The sequence below is a fragment of the Silene latifolia genome, chromosome 7 (genome assembly GCF_048544455.1).
Source record: "Silene latifolia isolate original U9 population chromosome 7, ASM4854445v1, whole genome shotgun sequence".
NCBI lineage: Eukaryota > Viridiplantae > Streptophyta > Magnoliopsida > Caryophyllales > Caryophyllaceae > Silene > Silene latifolia.
The window spans coordinates 41,757,748-41,772,863 of NC_133532.1; positions in this window are offsets into that span (position 1 = coordinate 41,757,748).

The window sequence follows — 15,116 nt, forward strand, 5'->3', positions numbered from 1 at the left end:
AAATAGCATAAATAGTGACATTATTAGTAAAAAATTAATAAAACATAATCTATGACTTAGGAAAAATGTCTAATGTTGCATTTTATTATCGTTTTCAGATCTAAAATTGAAAAGTTAATGAAAATAATTTTTCCATGTTTTTATGATTATTTTATTAAAAAATCGATAAACCGCAACATTGTTTTTCCGGGAAAATTTCGAAATTTTTAACCTAAGATTTTGAACATTATGAGTGTCATGGTATTTTTCCAGAATGTTCATGAATTTAAATTTTGAATTTTGAATTTATTTGAAATTTTGTGATTTATTTGAAGTTTAATAGTTTATTTTTGTAATTTTTGGTCCATTTATGAACAATTTTATAAAATATGGGTTAATTATGGTCAAATTATTAGTGAAGACTATATTTTGAGTCCTAAGAGGTTAGGGTAATTAACTTATGCATAAATATGAGTTTATGTATTTTTGTGATTATAAAAATGTTGAAATCACGCAAATTCGTAAAAACCGAGTAATATACGATATTGGCTAATTAAAGGCGATTTAGCATAAAATTGAGCATGTTCATACATATTATAATGCTGCATTTTCTTTATGATTGTCATAATTTTAATTTATGTAATTTTGAATTATGTAATTTTACTTAGTATGGCCTTAGATTTTAATTGGTATTTCCCGAAATGTATGGGAATATCGATTCGGTTGTAATTTTTATTGTGATCTCGTATCACCGTTTTGTAATTTAATAGATTTATTTTATTTTAGTTACAAATGTATAATAGGAAATTATGTAATTTATTATGTAATTTTATTCATTCCGGAGTTCCCAAAGACGGATTTCTTCAAGAATGGCGATACATAAAGACGGTGTTACCTCGAGATGCGTGCCACAACCGAAGTTCAAGGGACCAATGGAGTTGGTTTCCGAATATGTAATAGTTAAATAGTTTTTCTATTTTAGGAAAGGCCATACTAGGATTTATTTATCTTTATGCTTGCATTTTATTTTATGTCACATGCATCGCTAAATCGCCATAACTAAACATGCATTGTTATTTTATCGAGTTTATCGACCGTGTCAATTAAAATTATCGTAGTTCACCGCTTTAGTTCACTTAAAACCTGATAGATAATAAATTGACATGACCTCTCGCTAAAACAATTAATTGAGACATAGCCTTACCAAATAGTAGAAACCATGAAAACCTATTTCGCGAGAGAGTGCGCTCGGCCCCACCGGGGTACAAACCTTGTTACGTAGGGGAAGTGGGTGATGAATGTTAATCCACCGAATTCATGTTGATAAGGGATGTATCGGCCACACCGTGCCCAAGTTAATGTGGGTTTGGATCATGGACACATTTATTCGAAATTTGGATTGAACTCAACAAAAGTATTTGATAAGGGATGTATCGGCCCCACCGTGCCCTTGTCGATGTGTTTTGGGCTATAGATAATTGTTAATGTAATATTATCGACCAAGAGTTCTAAAAGTAGAATTGATTAAACGTTAATCCACCGAGTTATATTGATAAAGGATGTATCGGCCCCACCGTGCCTAAGTCGATATGAATTTGGGTCTTGGAATCATTTATCTAGTTGGGTAGAGGTCACTAGAAAAATGCATAAAACTTGTTTAAATCATACATTTTTACGAGTATTATTGAAACGGCATTTGTTTTACTCCTTATATTTTGTTTTGTAGACCACTTCTTTTTCATAACAAATGGCAACACCAACACCAACTCCTAATGCTACACCTCTCGCTAGTTCATCTTGGCTCCGATCCTTTATGGATCGCTGTAAACTTGAAAAGAATGGGTCAAATTTCTCCGAATGGGATGCCCAACTCAAATTAGCTGCCGAAGGTGACGACAAGCTTCGTTACCTTACCGAGGCCTCTCCACCCGAACCCTCCACTAGGTCCACCGCGGCCACTAGGGAAGCATATGAGTCTTACCAAAAGGAGTCCGCCGCAATGAAAAATGTCTTAATATTTGCGATGGAGGCGGACCTCCAAAGGAGAGCCTTTAAAATGGGCAATGCTAATGAGATTTACTCCAAACTTGTGACCATGTTTTCACAAACTCTGTGGATCGTCCAATATGAGGCGGCCGCGACATTCTTTGATCTCGACTTCAAAGAGGGCCAAAAGGTTAGCCCTCATGTGCTCAAACTTATGGAGCTTGTCGAGACCTTGAAAATTCAAAAGGTTGAAATCCCCAAAGAACTCATCGTAGATAGGATTCTACACTCCTTGTCCAAAGTCAAGGCATATGTGCAATTCCGGGTGAATTTCAACATGCAAGACAAGGATGTGTCTCTTGAGGAGTTGCACAAGTTACTTGTGCAAGCCGAGAGGGACATGGGGTTAAATGTGAACCCTCCCAAGGATGTGCTTAACATAAGCACTAAGAGTAAGGGGAAATTCAAGAAGAGTGGAAGGAAGGGTAAAAAGCAAGCTCCCACATTCACCAAAGCTAAGTCTTGTGAAGCTAGCACATCCAAAGTCAAGAAGGGTCCTCTTGATAAATGCCATTATTGTAATGGCATGGGACATTGGAAAAGAAATTGTTCCAAATACCTTGGTGATATCAAAGCTGGAAAGATCACTCCAGTAGGTAAATGACTAACCTTCTTTTATGTTTCTAATTCAACTATGGTATTATGATGCAAAGTTGTGATAATGTATCTCCCTTTTTATTGTAAATAGGGCCTCCACCAAGCAAAGACAAAGGAAAGGAAAAACAAGCATGAGAAACCATGGAGAAGCTAAGGATAGCTTTTATGGAGCTTTGTTTTTCCATTGTCTTAATTTAAGTTGTGTTTTGGATTTTAGAACTTTAAGTTTCCGTGTTCGACATGGAAAAGTATTTTGGATAATGGTTTGTATTTTGGATGATGGTGACTTGGTTTGCAACCCAAGTCACCCGTTTTATCATTTATCCTTTTAATGTTCTAAAATTTCATCTTTAAAATGCTTGCGTTTTGAAACATAAGATTATTCACTTAAGGTGATCTAATAGACAATTATAATGACGGGTTTCATTATATGTCCACATGCTTAAGGCGTGTGTATGATCATTTATAAAGAGATTTTGAGTCTATGAACTCTCTTAAAGGTATGTCAATCACCAAGTACACATATGAAATCAATAACTATTAGTCTATCTATGAGATAGTTCTCCTTATACTTCAACATCATTAATTTGTGTCTCATATGCTATCTTTGAATATATAGTGTATTTATTCCAAAGATAGAGTGGGAGAAAAATGAGGACACAACACACAAGGCAAGATAAAATTGTGTACTTGTGTAAATGAAGATCTACGCAAGAGAAAATGATTTGAATGAAGGTATATCTATTTACATAGTATGCCGAATAGATGAGATCTATGGTCTCAAGTTAGTTCTATATAACTAAAGAGACCAAGTGTAGTAATCATAAGAGAATATTCTCAAGATAACTACACGAGGAGACCAAAAGAAAGTTTTGGAAGAAAAATGACTAATGTAAAGTCTTAACAAGTTTTTGACTAAGTTTATGAAACATTTGACCAATAGTTTCAACCTTGAGATTTACTTAAGAGCCTAAATGAATCAAAGTTACATACTAGTTATGATCGAGTTGCAAGGATTAATATACCGATATCTTCAATGGCCAAAGTTTCAACCACGCAGATGTCATGCTTAACCTCACTATGAAATGGTTAAACCTCCTTCCAAAAGGGTATTTACGAAGGATGTATTCTAAATATTGTTTATATTTGAAAATGACATTACTACACATCATTATGACATGAGTGTGTTGGAGATTTAAAATCTCTTTCCGTAAGGTTAAAATAAGACCACTTCAAAATAGGTATTTTGAAAGGATATGATGGGAACATATATGGTTTTATCCTAATAACTTGGCAATGCAATTTATATTTCAATTCTTGATAAATTTCGATTGAGAAGTCAATTTCGAAATGTGCAGAATTGAGTGGGAGTTAAGAAATTCTCATGTGAAGACATAGAATTTAGTGGGAGCTATCATTTTTTGATTATTTATGACTCATCACTCATTAAAGAATGACGAGCTAATACCTTCTTTCATAAAGAACCTTTTGAGTTTTCAATTCTGGATGAAAGTGGACAATGATGAATCCAATTACATCAAGGGATGTTGGATTAGTATTAAGAGATACACATCGTATCAACATTCACATAGGTTATTCATGTAGATGAAAATGGAATTGCCATTAGCAGTCATGGTCGTTCATTGAACCTATGAACGGTTGATCTCATGATTATTAGCTACTAATGTTTCCGCCATTAGAATAATCATGCACATGTCCAATTATGAATCATATGCATCAGATCATGATGATCATTGGTAAGCCATAATAGAAACGTCATGAATTCTCAAGTAGAATCCGATGAGCGATTTCGGTGTTTGACGGAATACTCTATTATGTGATAAGAGGTTGCACATATTATAGAAAGTCCAAGCACATGTAAGGATTTATGAGAATCCCAATTCTTTCAAGCCTAGAAAGAGAAATGAGAAGTTTTGGAAAGATGCTTGGTTGAATAAGAGGTTATTCAAGATAATCTTTCCTGGTTAAGCTAGGACTTGTGAGAAGTACTAAGCTAATAATCTTGACAAATTGTTACAAGATTCTACAAAACATATACCTAGTGCATTGTGTGTAGATGGAATACTTGATCAGTACAAGTTATATTATTCATCACAAATTCGTTCGTTATGTGATAATCGATAAGAAAGTTCTTTCAAGTTAAAGAACCGAAACCGAGGTCGGGAACCTTGATGTGTACTTGGTAGGATTCATGCTATAAGAGAGAACATGAATACAAAGGAAATTGCAAGTGTAAGAAGTTTGAACACATGGACACATGGGATGTTAAACTTCTATTGCAATCAATAAGTGTTTACACTGACGATATACATCACAAGGTTGTAATATGATATTGACTACCCGAGTGTGATGTCGACATTTGTCGTTTGAGTTATTATTAACTTACCTTGTACATTGTTATATCCAAACGGGTTGTGAAGACAATTGAGCCCCGTTAAAGTGAACATGGATTAACATTGTATTTGCCCATAGTTACTTGTATGAGGTGACGTCTCGAAGTGACTATAGTGTGATGCGATTGATGGCAAGTTCAAGTGCCATAGAGTCATGTGAGATGACTAGTCGATCACATAGGCAGACTGTTAGGAACATTTTGTCGGGCCTAATGACCGCTTATAGAGTTCTGGCAAATTTATATAGCCTGGTCGTGGCGAGAGCTACTATAGTATTCAAATGAGTCGATTCTTTTGACTAAAGACTATTCGCCTAAGATGGCACAGTTTCAGATTAACTTTGATTTGTGTTACTACGACCTTCGTAAATGGGGTCAAATGGGCATATTTTGGGTTATGATGGCTGTGGCTAGTCGAAGGGAATGAGTGCGATAGGAATTGTCCACCCCTAGTCAGGGTTATAACAATATCTCGGGCCACTCGAGGAGTAATGAATCGGAAATGCGTGGCCACGCCGTAAAGTATCTATGATAGATAAGTCCAGGTCAATCAGTTATTCTCCGGATCGAGGAAACCACTCTCGATATGATCACTTGCAAGTACGACCGAAAGACACCTTGCATTGAGTGGGAGATAGTAATAGGACAAGAGAATTGGTGACGCACACTTGTCGAGGACAAGTGGGTGATTGTTGGAATATGTGTCCTTCGACAATAATGCGATCACGACTGTTGATCATGATAATCACATGTTTAAATCTCATTATAAAGAATACAATTGGGAAGTAATTTTGTTATGTCAATCGGTCAACATATATCGGTAATGATTGGTCGACTAGAGTTTGACATTATTCGTCGTGCGACGGTGGTGATCAGTTGACCCCTAGGTCATACCTATAGGGCAACACTCTTAATTGATTATTTAATTAATTGTATAATGTTGCGAGTTAATTAAATTACTTGAAAATTGACGGACAATTTTGGAAGTAAAATTTACGTATCAAATTGAAATGTGATTAAATGAGATACTGATTCGAGTAATTGAATTGTATGATTACTCGGATGAAATAATTGTTTAATGTAACAATTAAATTTGAATGAATTATTATAAATACAATCGGTTGTAATTTATAAATGGTAAAATATTTTGGCACAAGTAATTATGAAATTACTAAGTCGATTTTTGTATGTGACGTATTTTTATTAATACGTTGATTTTTAATATGTTAAAAATACATAACAAATTTATATCACATATGACATGTGACATATTGACAATTGACAAAAATAATATGGAATCCATATTATCAAGTGGGCCGAAAATTAGAGGGTTTTTGAGCTAATTATATGTTGATTGTAATTAGTGGAAGGAATGATGATTACACTAGTCACTAGCCATGCAAGCCTATTGTTCATTGTGAAGAACAATTTTTCCATGCATTGGCTCCCCTAAAGCTCTCCTCTTACACGGTTTTGAGAAGACAAAACCTATGATGGTTTTTCCATAATTTTTACCTAATAATATACAAAAGGTTGTAAATATATTATCATTCATTCACTCATCCAAAATACAAATTCTAGAGAGAACAAAATCCTCCTCTTCTTCTCTCTAAAAACCGAAATATTTAAGAGTTTATAAATATTTTTGGTTCAATTTTCTACTAATTAATATTATACTAGTTCTTGTAATATTAATTAAATTAAGAGAAAGCTTTGGGTATTAATCCTAAGGAGAGATCCTATACTTGGATCTTTGTTCTTCCATAAGGGAAAGCTCAAGAACAAGAGAGAAAGGTGATCTCCCTTGTGCCCGTTAAACCAAAATCATCAATGTAAGGACATGATTTCTCCTCTATTTTTAATATTGTTTGCATGCATAAAATCCACATTTAATTTTATGACAAATTGATTTCGACATATATGAGTATGTTAGTATGTATATGAATCTACATTTCCTTCAGGAAGGTCGTTTGATGGTGAACTTCGGGGACGAAGTTCCTTTTTAGAGGGGAAGAGTAATGTCGCAAAAGAAAAAAGCCGAAATTATAACAATTGTTGCCATATGTTTGTAATGTTTTATAATGTCCTTGTTATATTTCATGTACGAGTTTATAATTATTCCTAATAATTTTGTAGAATAGTTTACTATATTTCTAATGCGTTTTATAATATATGCGTTTCATAATATTAAGGGAAGAAATTTGTTGCGTTAAGTGAAAATTTGTTGAGTTTCTAATGTTTGAGAAAATTAGTTGAGCTTATAATGTTTGTGGAACCCGCCACGGGAGGGGATGTGCACATTAATGGGATAGGGTTTATCGCTCGGTATGATGAGCGGGGATTTGGTGGGTACGGCTGCGGTCCCCCATCGGGTGGTCGGGTCCAAAGTGGACAGTCGGTGATGGTGATTGGTTGGAGTGGTGGTGACTGGTGTGTGTGTTTGATTGTGTTTGTAGTATGTTGTTAGTTGATTGTTGTGTCTTGCCTCAGTTACTGACCTTGTGTGGTTTGTCTTGTTTGTTTTGTTGTGTCTGCCGTGATCCCTTATGGTGAGCAGTCAGACTTAGCAGGTGTTGTCTTTGATGGTAGCTGGAGTCCTGGCAGGGATGAGTCTTCACGAGTAACATTAAGAAGTAGTTATATAGCTTGGACGAGTTGTATCTTTTATTTTAGTAGTTTGGATGTACCGCTTGTAAAATAATTTTAAATGTTCTTTTATTGACCTTTGATGATTACTTTTCTCAGGCAACCGATATGGTGATGCCCTTATATGTTAGGGGAGGTCTTGTTAAGGCTCCTTGGTATATGGGGGTGTCACAAATACACCCTATAATATTCTAAGTTATGGACATCCATATAATAATATTTCATAACATGAATTACTACAGAGTAACTAATTTTATAACTCAACCAAAGTGAAGATAAAATAATTGATAATAAACAATTGTATCATATCCAATTCAAAATGTTCAAATTATAATGACGAAATCTCCGCTCTTTTAAGTTACCAAAACAAATTTTTCATTAAAATATGAACAACCATCCAAAAAGGGAGAAGAAGTAGAAAACAATTTTGTAACTATACACACATACATATAAATAATTATCCATTTTTAAAAGTTAATAGAAATAGAAAAAGATAGATAAAAAAAGGAAAAAAGAAGAAGAAAGAAGGGAAGGGAAGGTAGGCTTTAGCTTTACACAGGTAAAAAGAAGAAATATTGGAAAAAAGTCTTGTTGTGTCTGGAACCGCACACCTTCTGTTTCTAAGCCACTAGTTTTATCCGCTAGACTACGACAACTTGATCTAGACTTATAGTACAAATGTACTGTAGGACTACTCTTTTTTGGGATCATTCTTGGGTTGATGGAGGTTGCCTATCAGACAAGGCTATTTTAGCTATTCCCGAGTCATATTTGGGAGTCATTGTCAGCGAAATGTGGGATGAGACATCGGGATAGAAATGGGATTTATTTTCAAATTACCTTCCCAGGGAGGATTTACTTAAGATCGAGGCTTATTCTCTAGCATCCGAGCCTTATATTCAAGATGCTTTTTTCTAGAGCGGGACACCCAACGGTAAATTCTCGATTAAATCTACCCTTACTTTTATTCGACCTAATGAGTTACCCCCTGAACACATCAGAGTAAATTGGCACCTTATATGGAAAATCCCGGTAAAACAATAGAATTCGTATGTTTATGTGGATTTGCTATTGATCAGCTTCTTTGCTTATGCTCTTTCTCCATCGAACTTTAGTCACAACTTGGACTCCTATGCCACCTGGAAGTTTCTTTTCCCTTAAGTATTACCGGTGGGTCTCGGATAACACATCTAGCACTGCTTCCCTCGATTGGCTTATGAAATTTGCTATAACCTGTTAGTGGATATGGAGTATATAAATAATGCTATATTTCGTCAAGGGGACGAGAATCCTAATGATCCTGTTCGATTTCTCCAACAACAATTTATGACATCAAAGAATGCGTTGGACTCGTTCTCACTATTTAATTCAGCCCTAGGTAGTACGTATGAAGAGATATATGTTAGATGGCATCCTCCTTAGTTTGGATGGTTTATGCTGAATACAGATGGGGCGTCAAGAGGAAATTCAGGTAACGCGGGATGTGGTGGAATTATAGGTGAAATTATACGAGACAACTTCGATAATTTTGTTTCAGCTTATTTGTTTTCATGTGGCATCTGTAACTCGATGAGAGCAAACATGCGCGCTTTTTTTTTATAAGGTAAGAAAACTAGATTGATTGAAAACCAACCTATACCGTCCTTGCGGATGAGAAACGGTAAAAGAAAATCACAGATTTTCCACTTACCAGGTAACGAGAATAAATGAAAAGGCATCAATAGGAAACTTAATGCAAGAATGTCACTTTAAAGCCCATAAAAAGAATAAAAGAATAATAAAAAGCTTAAAAGATAGTCTTCTAAAAATCAAACGGAGTAACTGGGTGTGAAGAAAATACAAATCTATAATCGTGCAAAAAATTCAACGTCCCCACCACTTTCCCCAAATTCACCTAAAAAACAAATCCCTTACTCATTTCGATAGAATTATTAATAAAACCGAAATTAAAGGATGTAAAAGTGCATCAAATGGCTAAATAATCAACTGAAACAAGAAAATGACTTGATTAAAATGGACTTGCACAACTTTGAGCCGGTCGAAACAAGCAAGTCCTTCATGGACGCAAAAGCTACATTCTGGGACAAGAGAGATGCAGTCAAATATACAGGCAGAAACTCATGCCTAGAATGGACATGCGCGCTCTTTTAGCAGGTCTTGGGCATGCTCATTCCCTACATATTACTAATTTGATAGTCCTTATGGATAATATCTCGTGCGTGGATTTTTTCCGAGAAGAGCAGCCACTAAGTAACAGGCTTTGCCCTTTAGTCCAGCGATACAAGGAGCTAATCAAGCGTGACGGTTGGTCGATTCGAATAGATCATTCTTATAGAGAAGCAAATCGTGCAGCGGATTGATCGGCTTGCCAATCAAGGAGTTAATTCTAATCCCTCTACTACTATTCTATCTGCTCCACCTCATGCCTTATGTTCTATCCTCCGGGAAGATGTCCTAGGGGTTTTATTATCTCGTACTGTTTCTAGTTAGTTTCGGAGCTTTGCCCCTCTTTTGTACCAAAAAAAAAAAAAACAGTACAAAAATGTACATATCTCTTTTCGACTCTCCTTTTCATTTAAAAAAATCGACCAATTGAGTGCGCACACCGCCGCTACTAAGATCGTTGGGTGAAGAAGACACTGAACGGAATTTTGATATGTAAAAAATAGTTCTCTTATAATCTAATCTGCCTTACCCAGCTATGAATCAAATAAAAATTCGAGTTTCCACTACCTTATCCATGAACTATACAAAATAGTCGATACTCACTGCCTTACAGCCTTACCCATGAACTAGCTACATCATTTACTTGGTAAACACATGCTTGAATACACTCTATACACAAACAAAATACTATCTTGTTTGTTGTAACATTCCTCAAAAAGTGGCAATACTCAAGGAAAATCCTAGTGATTTTTTATTTACTATAAACTATAATTACTTATGCAATTTTAAATTATTAAACTACCCATTTCTATTAATTAGTTTGAAATTTAAATTTTAGTAGAGGAAAATAAAAATAACTAGGTAATTTACTATAATACCCCCGATGACGGCAAATTTGAGCATTACCAGTAACGCCATTTCATTTTCCTTTTCGTTAAATGAATGATGAAATTGTTAATAGATTGCCCCAAATCGCAATGTCCCACTATTTGAGATGAATGGCGCATTTTGTCGGCACATAGGGCTTACATGAATTAAATAGATACTTATGGAATAATAGTCTAATACACCCAAATAAAAATAGACAACTCGTAAATAAATGTGGAAATAAATTTGAACGGTGAAATATCTAGTTATATAAAGGAGAAATGTTGTATTAAGAAAATTATTGGACCTTTATTGGGTTAGTTTTCTAAATTTTATTTATAGATGGTGCTATATAAACAATTGGACTCTTTTAAAATCTATATTTTCGGATTAATGATAAAAAAATGTTAAATAACAGTTTTACGCAAGTTACGAATGTTATGAAATATGATATTGTTATTATATGGATGTATCATAGAGGATCTTAGACTCTAGTGTTTTCTGGAAACTCCAACTGTATTGTCACTATGCCAAATAAGACCTTCAATAACGGTCAAATAATGCAATGATCGTTTTTAAATAGAAACACGGGACCGTTATTGCAACGACGGTTGTTAAATATATACTACGGTTGTCCAAATGACACGCGACCGTTATATAACATCAAGAACCGTTATAAAATCTTTTAAGAAACCGTTATTAAATCTTAAGAACAGTTTCATATCCGTTGTCGTAGTTTACTATTGACAACGTCTTATCGTTCCAAAACCGTTGTTAAATATTATATATGATAACGGCTTATTTCGTTATCTTATTTAATTGAATGTCAAAATTTAACAACGGCTTTATTGCGTGAAAACCGTTGTTATATTCATCTGTTGACAACGGTATGTAACTGTTATCTATTTTTATTGATGAAACTTTGACAACGGTTCTGCTTAAATAAACCGTTGTAAAAGTTTTGAACTCGACAACGGTTATCGTTCGTTATCTTAAATTTTTGGCAGTTTGAATGGGAGGGAAAAGATGTCAACAGTTATTTATCTAAATAAAACCGTTGTCAAATAATTGTTTGCAATGGGTTGTTTTTAAACGTTATCGTTTTTATTATTATTTTTTTTTAAAATGATTTTAGCTTGTTCTAGCAGCTGTTGAAATGCTATTTTTCAAATTTGCGTTTGTAGAATCTTTGAAATGCTATTTTTTTTTGAAAAATAGCATTCAAGCGAATGTGCGATGCAAAAATTCAATCGCATCAAAATATTACACCCGGTGATCAATTAAACCCAGTTTAAAAACAGTACAAACAGGATGATCAAAAGCCAAAACACAACTTCCTCAGAAAAACAAAAGAAGCCAATACACAATGGCTCTATATATACACACTCGTACATAAAGTATGAGAAAACTATTGAGACTCCGCTAATGAAACAACATAACTGTCCCACATATTTCTCAACTAGGTGATGTCCTCTGGCGAATATTCTGGGGCTTTGTTGAGTATTAGTGGAAACTACAATTCAAATTATACATAATCAAAATAGATATAATACATGGAAGTATACAGAATTGAACTCAATTTACGTCTGAAATAGTTTTCAAATCACACTAACCCGTATCGGAATGGTAGAAAGTTTTATGTTGATAACCTCCCATATGGACTGACAAACGTAAAAGGTGCATTGTTTGTCGTCTGGTGCTTTAGGAGACTATTATATAAATCACACACAAATCAGCTGAATTAGATAATCGACCTCTCGCAAAAACATAAATTAAATGATACGATTAATTATTAAGAATACACTTACTAATGGCGTGATAAAATTGGGAACATCGTTGCTTTCATATTTTCCAAGTGGACATAATCTTTTTTTTGCTTCAAATCGATCGACTGGGGACAGAAAAGAAAATCAATTTGCATAATTCAAGCCTTTATCTTATGGCGATTTTTGCTCCCATGTTGCATTTGTATCCGATGGGGAGTTGATTGATTTAGTATTATGGAGATTGTGAGTTTTGTGCTTGCTTTAGCACCGTTCCGTTTTGATTTGAGCAAGAAGTTGAATGTTGTCGCATGGTTCTGTTTTGGTACTAGCTTGATCACTTGTACCTTCACTTTCCCATAAATGTTTTGCCTTCCTCTTACCCATTACCTCACATATCCATATATACCTCGGCATGTGTCATGGTCATTTGTTGGTTGGAATGCATATGTACGGTCATAGAGATTACTTTCATATTTTATTGCAGGCATGTTCATATAGGTCGTAGTTTAGGTGAGAGTCTCTACAAAATGAATTCTTTCTATCCTCTTATATATTCACATGTGCTTATGTGTGATATGAGCGACCCGTGAGAGTCCAATTTGATAAGTCTCTATAATTGATGGTACAGCAGTTTTTAACGACTTCATAACTCGTTTGCATGATTCACAATGCTAATTGATTGTTAGTTATTGCATTAAAATGGTTTAGGCTTTACAGTTTGCAATTCGCTCTGAGATTGAACTCGTTCCATTAGGTCATTAGATCGAGTCTAGTTCTTGCTTGGGGACAAGCAAGGATTTGGTTTGGGGAAGTTTGATGCGTGTCATTTATATGATGTTTTATACCTCATTTTACACGCATTTCAGAGCTCATTTGTGTAGTTTAAGCTACCATTTCCCCTATTTCCGTCTACTTTCGTGTTTTTGTACTTTATTGCAGAAATGTGAAGAATTCAGCGGAAATTGAGCTAAATCCGTCTCCGAGTATCTTGCATTGCATTTGACGTGAAGTATTTAGCTCAATTTCCGCTGAATTCTTCACATTTCTGCAATAAAGTACAAAAACACGAAAGTAGACGGAAATAGAGGAAATGGTAGCTTAAACTACACAAATGAGCTCTGAAATGCGTGTAAAATGAGGTATAAAACATCATATAAATGACACGGATCAACACACATGCCATTATTATTTGCATATATATGGCTCAAGTCATACAATAACAAATGACATTATTGAAGGTTGTAAACTTACTCAGTTATCATCCTCACATAACTGTCAGAGGGTTTGCCTTCGCGAGAGTCAATCCAGTACACTGTTTTTGTTTCCACTTGGATTGCCAGTAGCACCCAATGCTTCCTATTCAATTTGGGATATTGAACTGTTAGTTCATTTACACGCATTTAAGCATGTTAATAATAAATTTATAGAACCATGATTCATTACAATAATCACGTACTATACATACATATTCTCATTGTACGGGGCAAGACAGTTTTTTGGTCGACATCAACCGACGAGCGATACTATTGATTTGTTCTTCGTATGAAATTCTGTGCACAGAGAACGCCTTAGGACTCAAGAATCCGTAGGTGTGAATTGGGCCTTCCACTCAGCGAACTGATTATTGAGGTACCTATTACGCCACATGAAATGAAGAATGTTATTGTAATTGACAATTTAAACAAACATCATTATTCGTAAATTGAAATGACTAAATAGTTTTATTAATAAAACTTACTTCATCCAAATCAAAATGTGAACAGCATCTAAATTGTCAAGGTCGAAAAATTCCATCAGTTGCTTCGGGTCCAGTACGGCTATATCAGCTACGCCCATAATTTCCTCTTCAATGTTAATCACGACTACATCCCCTCTAGGTGACTTCTTTACAGCCAGGTTGTGCAAAGCCTTCAGCGAATTGGTTTTCATTTTTTTCTTATATTCACACGATTCATAATAAGAGTCATAAGCAGGCTTGACTACAACAACTTCCGTTGACGTAGTAGTAATTGCTTTAGCTGGCGCCATGGCTTTGCTTAACTTCTGCAAATGTAAAGATTAAAGTGCTTACGATATGTTAATATTCGTACCCTAATATATTTAAAGAACAAGTAATAATTAACGTCTGGGTATAGGTACCTCGGGGATGACAACATTGATGAGGTTGTTAGGCCATTGCATATACGAGCTTAGGGTTTCTTTTAAATAAGTGATATCCTCATTAAGAAATGGTACTTTTACTTCCCCATACTCGTCTTTATATAATTGGGACACCTCCACTTTTCTGCAATTGTCACGAAGGGGTATACCATGAACCTTAACTTATTGAAGCCGGTCGTAAGCGAACACGTATCCCCTGGCAACAACTGTTGGAATATGTGTCTTCCGACAATAATGCGATCACAACTATCGATCATGATGATCATATGTTTAAATCTCATTTTAAGAATACATGTGGGATGTAAATATTTACTGTCAACTGGTCCACACATATCGGCAATGATTGGCTGACTAGAGTTTGACATTACTGTCGTGCGACGGTGGTGATCAGTTGATCCCCTTAGGTCATACCTATAGGGAAATACTCTTAATTGATTATATAATTAATCGTATGCCGATACGAGTTAATTAAATTA